At 36.2% G+C, this 12,745-nt stretch overlaps 1 long non-coding RNA gene across 1 annotated transcript in view; it reads right to left on the bottom strand.

Annotated features, from left to right (window-relative positions):
- The window catches only part of LOC140922607 (uncharacterized), a 5,380-nt gene extending 2,956 nt beyond the window's left edge, over positions 1-2,424 (bottom strand). The window contains exons 1-2 of the long non-coding RNA XR_012164091.1: positions 2,289-2,424; positions 1-683 (exon numbers count right to left, since the gene is read on the bottom strand). The exon at positions 1-683 is cut by the window's left edge and continues 2,956 nt beyond it. This is a non-coding gene — a long non-coding RNA (uncharacterized lncRNA). The remainder of the gene's footprint in view (positions 684-2,288) is intronic.
- Positions 2,425-12,745: the final 10,321 nt, after the last annotated feature.

Genomic DNA, 12,745 nt, shown 5'->3' with positions numbered 1-12,745 from the left:
GGTATCAATATCCTCATAGTAATTAAGTTAAGCATTAAATAAATAACAGACACTCAATTTCTGATATGAGATTGCAATCTATTCTTAGCAAATTAATTACTAAATTAAAACACGTGTGCATTCTTAATTCTTACATAAGCATTGCAATTCACCTTAGTAAACTTATCACTAAATAAATAACATGCACACTCTTAATTGTCGCATAACATTGCAAGACCCTGCAGTGAATTAATCACTATATTAATAACAGGCAGACATTCTTAATTCTTACATAAGCGATGCGACATACCAGTCTTAAATTAATCACTAGATAAATAACACGCGCTCACTTAATTTTTTTGATTATCAAACCGTTCTCAGCTAATTAATTACTGTAACATATTAATAACACGAGCACTCTTAATATAAGCATAGCAATATCCTTATACTTAATTCTTACGTTAACATTGTGATCTAGACTCATTTTGACGTGTTATTAGATAAAATTGGTACTAACATGGGTGTTTACTCTATCATTATACCCTTTTTCTTAAAGACGTAGAAACATCAAGCCTAATTACTTACTGTTTTTTAATATATTAGGTAATATTAGGTAATAAAAACAAGTAAAGCTAAATAATTATCATTAAATCATCTTGTCCTTGCATCATGTTCTTCAGGGATCATCATGGGCGGAGCGTCATCTGCAAAATTTCGAGTAGGCAGCTTGGTGAATAGGAATAGAAAAGAGAAGTTGTCACATCACGTTGCCATGGTAGCACATTTTCTGGATGACAACAAAACAAAAACGTCACTTAAAAAGTTAATTCGCACTGTTTCATACTTCATCGATCTTATTCAATTTCATTTAATTTGTCAAATGTTGGCGAAATTTTCTGGAGTTGCATCCGAAAGTTAAGAAAAAGAAAAAGAAAATTTTGTGTTGTGTTCACCTACTCCAGAAAGAAGGCACATGAAATTAGGAAGTTTTTTGTCACAGTTGTGCAACGACTGTTACGAAATCTACAAGAGTGCGATGCACGTGCAGCATTGCTGTTTTGCTATTACTTTTTCACTGGTTCTTGTTGCCTTCGCCGTCGTCGTTGGTTTAGCTCTCTAATGTTGTGATCCAGAAATTCTGCTACCATGGTAATGTGACGTCACACTTCTCTATATCGCCTTAATTTTAAGGAAACAGGACTGATTTTTAGAACTTCATGTTTAATGGGGATAAATTGAAGTATTTTCCACAGTGAGCATAGTTTGCGAAAATTGGCCAACCCCTGCCACATGTTCCCCCAAAATGCTCTGATCCCATGGCTGGTAGGATCACAACTATCACTAATTTGTCATTTTCATACATCATTCAAAACCTTTCCAGGGCCAATTACATATATAGAGGAGCAAGGGTGGTGCACGTACTGGTGAGAGTACTTGATCTCCTCCCACCATTGTGGCCCAGGTTCAAATCCTGGTGTCAACACCGCATGTGGGTTGAGTTTGTTGTTGGTGCTCTCCTTTGCTTCGAGAGGTTATTCTTCATGTACTCCAGTTTTCCCCTCCTCTTAAAAACCATATCATTTTCAAATTTTAATTCAACCAGGAAATCAAGTGGATGAATTGAAGAACCACTTAGCAGATGTGCTACCTCTAAACTATTATTTATTTATATACTTATTTATTGAAAAGTTTCAATGTTCTGAAGATTGTTCTGGTTGATAATCTCCTGGACCCTAACTTTTATGAAATTATTAGGATCCCGCCACGGTACAAATGAGAGCTTTGAATAGTCAGGAAATTTCACCGAAGAGTTTGCGGGATTCAGTGGGGAAGCCCAAACCTATTTTTCAGTTGTACTGATAACCACCTTTTGCCAGCATACAATGTAGCTGCTCTTCTGATTGTGGAAATTTCTCTTGCAATTTTTTTACAAACATGTGCCAAACAACTTTAAAATCCTTTAGATTGCTGATTAAAGTAATGTGACGATCACTGACATCATAAGGGAAATCACCTATGACACTGCTAAGATACTTTCATATACCGGTACCTAATTAAGGACCTGGGCTGGATTGTTCAAAGCAGGGTTAGTGTGAAGTTTAAAATCAGATATGAAAGCTTACAAAGAAAATTCAGTTTAATTCTTTTTGCCTGCAATGTAGTGATTTGGTGCTCTGTAAGGAACAGAGAAAATTATCCAAGAAAATGCTCTTGAACAGAAGAATAAGAAACCCAGATTAACATAATAATATTTTAATCCTGGGTTAGTGCTAATCGGTTTTCGAACAACTGGGCCCTGATGACCTTACCTACTGTTTTCTTTGATAATTTCTTGCCATCAGTCATCTGATCCTTCCTCTTTTCCTGAAAATAGACAAATACATAAACCAGTAAATTCTTTAAACCATTTTATACAACTTCACCCATTTGAACTGATCGATGCCCATGTTGAGCCACATCCCATATACTGCTTGTGGTGTCATCAGTTTTAATAAGTATATAACCAGTTAAAGGAGAATTTGTCTAAACTCATGTAGGGGTAACACATCTTTCAAACTGTACCAGAATATAAGCACGGTTAAGTCAAAGAGCCCGGAGAAAAATTATTTTGGAAAGACTGATAAATTATCTTCGTGGATATATTATCATGTCCAGGAGCTTTGTTAGCGTTGAACGATTTGACATTAATATTGTTTAATTCACCAACCGTTAGTTGTTGCAATGAAATGGATTCAGAAAGAGAGCTGCTCAAGAAATCCTTGGGTGATGAATTTGTTTAAGGAATTTTGCTCACCAAATTTGGCCCTTTATTGGTGAAGTAATCACAGAAATTATTGGCAATGTCGGTAGGATTGCTAATTTCCATTCCATTTTTGGTGAAGCTTACAGGATACGGTGATTTAGCGACACGCCTGTTGTTTAGTTCATTGAGAATTTTCCATGTTCGCTTTAAGTTAGATCTAGCCTTATCCAATTTGTTGTCATAATAATAATATTTTTCCTGGCGACACGAACAAGACAAGTTAGCTTATTTCTAAATGACTTATAGTTGGATTCATGCTCATGACTTGGTTTCCTTAGGAATAATTTATACAGCCTAGACTTTGTTTTAATTGATTTCAAGATTCCAGTTGTAAGCCACGGATTATGCAGAGTTTTTAGGTTTTTCCCTTAACAAAACTTTATTGGAAAACTCTTGTTATAAATTCAGTATATTTTTGTAGGAACCCATTGTAAGCGGCGTTGGCATCAGCATAAATTAGAGAATTCCAATCAAATTCACACAAGAGGTTGTTAAATGCATTATTAATATTCTGACTAGAGAAGTTGCAAATGGCAACACTTTCCTTAGGCTTAATTGTTGAAGAATGTATCAGTGTAACAGAGTGTGAAGATTGGTAAATGGTCAGACAGTTCGTTAATAATAAGTCCATTGTCACACGAGGCAGAAATATTGTTTGTAAAAATGTTATCAATCAGGGTGGCGCTGTACCAAGTAAGGCGAGTTGGTCTCGAAATTAGCGGGTAAAGAAAATGAGAAAAGAACGCATTCATAAACTCGTTCGTAGCTGAATGCAAATCAGTGTTAAGAAGGTCTAAATTGAAATCACCCATTATGTAACACATTTTATTGTCCCTGGTTACCCAGTCAAGCAATTGCTGAAAAGATTAGTGCAATAAGCATGGAGTCAAATGACGTCAATTATTTTTCAGTACTGAATGTTAGGTGAGCTCCATGCAAACATTGAAATGTTTCTGTTTTCTGTTCTAGAAAAGCAAGGAAAAGAGAAAGGTTGTCATGTTGCTGGTTGGGTATCGTAGAGTGCTACAACTGTTTTTAAATTTATTTTCTGGGCTTTTACTTATCGATAGACTGCATCATACTGAAAACACAACAACAAACAAAGATGAAAATAATGTTATTGACTTTTTGTTGAAAGTAAAAATAGTTAAAACAGTGTAAAGTAAAGCAATTGCATGTAGGTATTTTTTTAAGAACAGTTTATCAGTAGTATTTGGTAGTCTCAAAAACTCATTTGCTCCTTCACTTAATGTTGAAATCCTTAGCAAATTGTCAGCTGGTTTCTGAAAAAATGTCTTGCCTAGTTCCTAGCTCTCCAGTTTTACCCAGTGGTCAGTGTATTTTGGATGGGCCATATGATGCCTTTGATCTTGGTTAAATCACCAGAATGAATTCACCATGACGGCCTGGGAAAGGTTGTACAAGTACGATACAACAACAAGCTACAGAGATTACCGGACACCTGGTATCTTCAACTATTGTAGTTCTCTTCTATTCTGTTGCTTTATGTTTTTGTATGGCATCTCTGTGTGATGGTTCTTTTTCTAATGTTGTACTTCTGCTGTTCCATAGTCGAGGGCTAGGTGCTCTAGTCCAGCAATAGCTTTGGTTCAGTTGTGCCTCAGTACTGTAAGTATGGTAAGTACCGTGTAGGTATTGTGTCTCTGTGTCATGTGCAGTTCTATGTGAAATATTATGCAGTGGTTCTGCGGTTCCATGGTTAAGGGCAAGGTCCTCTAGTCCTACCACAACTTTGGTTCGGTGGTTCCTTCGTATCGTAAGTACAGTGTATGAATTGTGTCTCTGTGTAATGTGCAGTTCTTTGTTTTATGCTGTGGTTCTGCGGTTCCATAGTTAAGGGCTAGGTGCTCTAGTTCTACCACAACTTTGGCTCAGTGGTTCCTCGGTATTGTAAGTACAGTGTATGTATTGCGTATCTGTAATGTGCAGTTCTTTTTATGCTGTTGTGGTTCTGCGGTTCCATAGTTAAGGGCTAGGTTCTCTAGTTCTACCACAACTTTGGTTCGGTGGTTCCTCGGTATCGTGAGTACAGTGTATGTATTGTGTCTCTGTGTAATATGTAGTTCTTTTTGTAATGCTGTGGTTCTGCGGTTCCATAGTTAAGGGCTAGGTTCTCCAGTTCTACCACAACTTTGGTTCGGTGGTTCCTCGGTATCGTGACTACAGTGTATGTATTGTGTCTCTGTGTAATGTGTAGTTCTTTTTATCCTTTTGTGGTTCTGCGGTTCCTTAGTTAAGGGCTAGGTTCTCTAGTTCTACCACAACTTTGGTTCGGTAGTTCCTCGGTATCGTGAGTACAGTGTATGTATTGTGTCTCTGTGTAATGTGTAGTTCTTTTTATGCTGTTGTGGTTCTGCGGTTCCATAGTTAAGGGCTAGGTTCTCTAGTTCTACCACAACTTTGGTTTGGTGGTTCCTCGGTATCGTGAGTACAGTGTATCTATTGTGTCTCTGTGTAATGTGTCGTTCTTTTTGTAATGCTGTAGTTCTGCGGTTCCATAGTTAAGGGCTAGGTTCTCTAGTCCTACCACAACTTTGGTTCGGTGGTTCCTCGGTATCGTGAGTACAGTGTATGTATTGTGTCTCTGTGTAATGTGTAGTTCTTTTTGTAATGCTGTAGTTCTGCAGTTCCATAGTTAAGGGCTAGGTTCTCTAGTTCTACCACAACTTTGGTTCGGTAGTTCCTCGGTATCGTGAGTACAGTGTATGTATTGTGTCTCTGTGTAATGTGTACTTCTTTTTGTAATGCTGTGGTTCTGCGGTTCCTTTGTTAAGGGCTAGGTTCTCTAGTTCTACCACAACTTTGGTTCGGTAGTTCCTCGGTATCGTGAGTACAGTGTATGTATTGTGTCTCTGTGTAATGTGCAGTTCTTTTTCTAATGCTGTGGTTCTGCGGTTCCTTAGTTAAGGGCTAGGTTCTCTAGTTCTACCACAACTTTGGTTCGGTAGTTCCTCAGTATCGTGAGTACAGTGTATGTATTTTGTCTCTGTGTAATGTGTATTTCTTTTTGTAATGCTGTGGTTCTGCGGTTCCTTTGTTAAGGGCTAGGTTCTCTAGTTCTACCACAACTTTGGTTCGGTAGTTCCTCGGTATCGTGAGTACAGTGTATGTATTGTGTCTCTGTGTAATGTGCAGTTGTTTGTCTTATGCCGTGGTTCTGCGGTTCCATAGTTAAGGGCTAGGTGCTCTAGTTCTACTATGACTGTGGTTCGGTGGTTCCTCTGTATCGTAAGTACAGTGTATGTATTGTGTCTCTGTAATGTGCAGTTCTTTTTATGCTGTTGGGGTTCTGCGGTTCCATAGTTAAGGGCTAGGTTCTCTAGTTCTACCACAACTTTGGCTCAGTGGTTCCTCGGTATTGTAAGTACAGTGTATGTATTGCGTCTTCTGTAATGTGCAGTTCTTTTTATGCTGTTGTGGTTCTGCGGTTCCATAGTTAAGGGCTAGGTTCTCTAGTTCTACCACAACTTTGGTTCGGTGGTTCCTCGGTATCGTGAGTGCAGTGTATGTATTGTGTCTCTGTGTAATGTGTAGTTCTTTTTGTAATGCTGTGGTTCTGCGGTTCCATAGTTAAGAGCTAGGTTCTCTAGTTCTACCACAACTTTGGTTCGGTAGTTCCTCGGTATCATGAGTACAGTGTACGTATTGTGTCTCTGTGTAATGTGTAGTTCTTTTTGTAATGCTGTGGTTCTGCGGTTCCATTGTTAAGGGCTAGGTTTTCTAGTTCTACCACAACTTTGGTTCGGTGGTTCCTCGGTATGGTGAGTACAGTGTATGTATTGTGTCTCTGTGTAATGTGCAGTTCTTTTTCTAATGCTGTGGTTCTGCGGTTCCTTAGTTAAGGGCTAGGTTCTCTAGTTCTACCACAACTTTGGTTCGGTAGTTCCTCGGTATCGTGAGTACAGTGTATGTATTGTGTCTCTGTGTAATGTGTAGTTCTTTTTGTGCTGTTGTGGTTCTGCGGTTCCATAGTTAAGGGCTAGGTTCTCTAGTTCTACCACAACTTTGGTTCGGTGGTTCCTCGGTATTGTGAATACAGTGTATGTATTGTGTCTCTGTGTAATGTGCAGTTCTTTTTGTAATGCTGTGGTTCTGCGGTTCCATAGTTAAGGGCTAGGTTCTCTAGTTCTATCATGACTGTGGTTCGGTAGTTCCTCGGTATCGTGAGTACAGTGTATGTATTGTGTCTCTGTGTAATGTGTAGTTCTTTTTGTGCTGTTGTGGTTCTGCGGTTCCATAGTTAAGGGCTAGGTTCTCTAGTTCTACCACAACTTTGGTTCGGTGGTTCCTCGGTATTGTGAATACAGTGTATGTATTGTGTCTCTGTGTAATGTGCAGTTCTTTTTCTTATGCTGTGGTTCTGCGGTTCCATAGTTAAGGGCTAGGTTCTCTAGTTCTACTATGACTTTGGTTCGGTGGTTCCTTGGTATCGTAAGTACAGTGTATGTATTGTGTCTCTGAGTAATGTGCAGTTTTTTTTTGTAATGCTGTGGTTCTGCGGTTCCATAGTTAAGGGCTAGGTGCTCTAGTTGTACGACAACTTTGGTTCGGTGGTTGCTCAGTATTGTAAGTGCTATGTATTTATTTTGTCTTTGTGTAATGTGCAGTTCTTTTTGTAATGCTGTGGTTCTGTGGTTCCATAGTTAAGGGCTAGGTGCTCTAGTTCTACCGTTACTTTTGTTTTGTGGTTGCTCGGTATTGAAAGTGCAATGTGTATGCATTGTGTGTCTGTGTATTGTGTAGTTCTTTGTAGAAGGCTGTGCTTCTGCTGTTTCATTGTTAAGGGCTATTTGCTCTAGTCCTGCAATGGCTTTGTTCCAGTGGTTCCTTATTGTTGTAAGTGTATGCTGTGTATCTGTGGTTGATAAATTTTCTGTGGTTGATAAATGTGGTTTTGTTCTTACAAAAAGGCATTGACCACATAGTGAAATTTTTGATCCATGGGAATTTGGCTACAGTGTTCTTCTATTTATTTTTGTAATGCTGAAATTAAAGGTTTTCAAATTCATTCAAAGAGCAAAAACCTTTTGGAGTTAACCATTTAAAACGGTTTTTCTATACCTAATTGCTTCACTTTACACTGCCTTACAGAGGTGATAAGAGATGAAATTACTGTAGTAAAACATTCTTACCTCACTTATTCTTAGATCAGTCCCAAGGAGGAAGGTGGAATGGCCCACCTATCCACCCATGTGCTGAAATGTAGTGGTATTATATTAGTAGGTTAATCGTATGTTCTTCTTCTTCTGAAGGCAGTTGATCAACTCTTCATAACTGAAGACATTCATTGAAGTATAAGGTGAAAGTGTTGTTTACTGTTGGCTTATTTATTTATTATGTAAGATAATGAGAGTTGTTTGTTTTCCACTATGTTCTGATCCAATTGTTCCTTCTTAACAGGTTTGTGACAAGTTTTCTTTTTTATAATTAGGTGCAGCCTGGCATTTTTCATTGTTTAGTCTTTGTTTCTAGGTGAACGTGTCTGATGTTTCTCATTTCTCAAGTTATGTCCATTAGTAAGTAAGTTAGTCGGTAATTAATTAAAAGTAAGTAATTATGTAAGTAAATAAGTAAATACCTTTTTAATTAATCAATGAATTAATTAAGTAAATAAGTAAGTAAGTAAACAACTAATATTAATGAAGAAGGTAAGTAAGTAAATGATTTATTAACAGAGTATATATATGCTGGCACTACATCCGTTACTAAGTATTAATAACAAAAATAAATAATGATTAAAAAGAAAATTAATGTTTACTGTACATTGATATTGTGAATACTGCTTAAAATACAATTTGAGTTTTATAAATTATTTTTCATTAATGTATTTATTTATTGTATATTTTGTATTCCAGTTTTTATTTCTTCCTGTGCTTTTATATCTTAATCTTTATTTATTCACTAATTTTTAAATAATCATGCAAATAATTATAGCATTTATACTTGATTTTTCAATTTAAATGTTTAAAGCTGGGAACATGGGTTCTTTTTAAAAGATCGTTTTTAAATATATATCTTGTAGTATCTTTCTAGTTTACTCTTAATATGCTCTTATTTTTACATTTGTTGTAAATATTTTTAACTATAAATGTATTATTTTAAACATTACTTCGATTTTTTAATAATTATGGGATATTTTTGGATAAATTATTTCTTTTGGGAGATTTCTTTATGTAGGGCCAACGTCTTAAACTCCCTTTTCAAGGCATTCTTTGTGTACTTAGCCTTAATTTTAAATTTTTGTGTTATTCTAAACATTACCTTGTATTATTTTAAACATTACCTTGATTTTTAATAATTATGTATATTTTTAGATATTAGCTCGCAATTTAATTAATTTTTTACTGACTATAACCACATTAATTATATTAATCAAAAATCCAGCAAACATTCCCATCACCGATCTTTATAACAGACTATACAGCTGTGTATAATATAATCCACCATCACACAATGACATTTTTACCCGATCCTGTTCCTCCTTTGATATGCTGTCTATTGTCAACTCTCCTCAATGCCACTCACTCACACAAGAACTGAACGACTCACTGTCCTCAGTTTTTTTGTACGAGTCTTGAACTTCTCTTTTCAAGGCATTCTTTGTGTCCTTAGCCTTAATTTTAAATTTTTGTATTATTCTAAACATCACCTTGTATTATTTTAAACATTACCTTGATTTTTAATAATTATGGGATATTTTTAGATATTAGCTTGCAATTTAACTTTTTACTGACTATAACCACGTTAATTATATTAATCAAAAATCCATAAACATTCCCATCACCGATCTTTATAACACACTATACAGCTGTCTAATATAATCCACCATCACACAATGACATTTTTGCGGATCCTGTTCCTCCTTTGATATGCTGTCTATTGTCAACTCTCCTCAATGCCGCTCACTCACACGAGTCCTCAGTTTTTTGTACGAGTCTTGAACTTCTCTTTTGCCTTGATCTAGCATCTTGACCCTCTATTCTTTTGCCTCGATCAAAGCATCTTGACCTTCTATTCTTTTGCCTCGATCAAGCATCTTGACCCTCTATTTCAGTCTCAAATTGAGCTCTCTTTGTAATCTCTTTCTTAATTCTACATTTATGTATTGTTTGTGTTGACAGTGCCAATGTGTTTAAGTGTCCTGCATGTGAGAGAGAGAGAGGCATGTGAGAGAGGGAGAGGGAGAGTGTTTGTGTTGACAGTGCCAATGTGTTTAAGTGTCCTGCATGCGAGAGAGAGAGAGAAAGGCATGTGAGAGAGAGAGAGATAGAGAGAGTGTGTGAGCGCAAATGCCCAACTGCGCGCGTCTGTGGTAAAGCTTAAATGATTAGTTATTTTGTAACTTGCTCATTAAATTGTATTGTTAACCATGCATGCATTTTTGTCTTAATAATTATATTTTTGTATATTATTCCTTTCTGCTATGTTTGCAATGTCTTTAAAGAATTACAGGTATGTTCTGCATGAGGAGGATACAAGGACACAATCGTGCAACCTTTAACGCAAGTGGTGAGTCAAGAGAAAGGGATCAAAATAATGGATAATAGGCCTTTTGCAATAGTTGTTCACATGATTAACTTTCTGTAAACACAAAAACAACCAGCTCTAGTTAAGACCACTTTCCAAAATTTGCAAGGTGGTGCCTTACAAGAGATTTGACAGTTAATATATTTTAGGTAATTATGTTAAATGAGATTGAGGCATGGAACTCAGGTTTAGTATTAATGCAATTGCAGGTGAATTTATCAGTCAGAGGAGTTTATCAAGAGTTTAACCCATGCCCAATTAAAACCTTAAAGCTTATGAATAGAAAGCAGAATGTTGAGATAGCATTTGGGTTTAAAAGTTACACAGCAGTCTCGACTTTACCTTTTGCTCTTTCGATCTCCTCTCTTATATTCTCTTGCTTTTCTTGCCCTGTTTTTGTTTTCTTTTGCTGCAAATTAATTAGCCCTGGGAAAAGTTTTTGGGAAAGCTTCTAGACTGCACAGTTTTCATCTGACAGTGCATCATAATCATATGATTAAATGGAAGATTAAGATTACTCAACTAACTAGTTAAAACAAGACTTTTATCAAAATTTTGAAGTCAACTTTTCATGGTTATCTGTATTATTGCACAGCCTCTTGTAACCATTATAAACACTTTGTTGTCTACTGGTGTGTTTCCTGAATCTCTCAAAATAGCCAAAGTGATTCCAGTTTTTAAGGCAGATGACCCAACACTTTTTAGTAACTACAGGCCAATATCAATTCTTCCAGCCTTTTCTAAACTCTTTGAAAAAGTCATGTACAACGGACTGATTAATTTCTTAAATTTGCATAATATTTTATACTCAAAACAATTTGGATTTCGTAATAATCGTTCGACTGCATTAGCTTTATTTGACTTGATCAACAACATATCTTCAGCTATCGATAGAAATGAAACAACTTTAGGCATCTTCTTAGACCTTTCCAAGGCGTTTGATACTATTAATCATGAAATATTGTGTCAAAAACTGCAACACTATGGTATTGAGGATACTGCTTTGGCGTGGATCAAAAGAATCTTGAGGATCGGACTCAATTCATCCAGTTTGGGTTCCATCGATCTTATCAGCAGAAATTTTATGCGACGTCCCGCAGGGCTCAATTCTTGGACCTCTTTTGTTTATTATTTACTTTATGATCTTCCCAATGTCTCTAGTCTCACTCAATCTTTACTGTTTGCTGATGACACAAGTATCTTTTGTTCCCATAAAGATGCCAACCACCTTGTTTCTATTGTTAACAATGAACTTGCAAAAATAATTATTTGGCTTAAAGTGAATAAGTTATCTCTAAATTTGACTACAACAAATTTTATGAGTTTTCATCCAAGGCAAAAGAAAGTCAATGTTAATGTCCCTCTTACTCTGGAAAATACTGTGATCAAGCAAGTCATGGAGACAAAATTTTTAGGTGTTCTCATTGATCAGCATCTCTCTTGGAAACCACATATTGATTTTGTCTCACAAAAAATCTCGAAAAGTGTGGGAATTATTGCGAAAGCCCGCTTTTACCTATCATTCCAAACTTTGATGACCTTGCATTACTCCCTTGTATATCCATTCTTAACATACTGTAATGTCGCCTGGTCCTTCACCTACTGTTCCAACCTATACTGTATTTACTTTTTGCAAAAGCGTCTAGTGCGGCTCATAACAAAAGCTCACTATCTAGCAAATAAGCCCCTTTATTTAGCCAGCTTAAAGTCCTTGACATATTTAGTATTAATTCATTTTCTGTCACTACTTTTATGTATTCTTATCACCATAATCTTTTGCCTAGTAGCTTTCGTGACTTGTTCTAAGTAGTAATCAAGTCCATCAATAAGAAACTCGACTAGCCTCTCAGTATAGACCTCATTTTTGTAGAACAAATATAAAGCAATTCAGTATCCTTTACCAAGGACCTAAAATCTGGAATCCGTTGCCTATTTCACTAATTAGCTCTCCTTCTATATTTGTTTTTAAATAAAAATTTAAAGAATTATCTCACTGATAGCCGATCTGTTGCTTAATTTTCTGATCTTGCTCACTCTGCACTCAGCCATGAATTTAGTTCATTGGGTAGTTGAAGGAAGCCTATTAATATAAGCTTCAAGCTTCGTTCATGTTGTATAAGGTTTTGTGAGTGACTAAATAAATAAATAAAATAAAAATTTGTCTAGAAAGTACACGTAAGAATACTAAGCTAATATCCTGGGTCAAAAAGAACTCCAAAGCTTTAACACTGATACAAAATGGCAGCCAGTAGGAGGTATATTCGAAATGCTATTTTTGGGTTGAAAGCTACTGTACTAGCATTTATATTTGCTATCACACATTCCTCTTTTGCAACCTGAGTTCTAGCAAAAAATTAAAATAAAAAGACAAAATATTACCCGGTAGTTTGTTCCTCTGAGGTGAGTAACAAACCT

This window comes from Porites lutea, chromosome 13 (assembly GCF_958299795.1).
Source record: "Porites lutea chromosome 13, jaPorLute2.1, whole genome shotgun sequence".
Taxonomy (NCBI): domain Eukaryota; kingdom Metazoa; phylum Cnidaria; class Anthozoa; order Scleractinia; family Poritidae; genus Porites; species Porites lutea.
The sequence above is the reverse complement of the archived record's forward strand: the minus strand, read 5'-3'. Positions and strand labels throughout refer to the sequence as shown.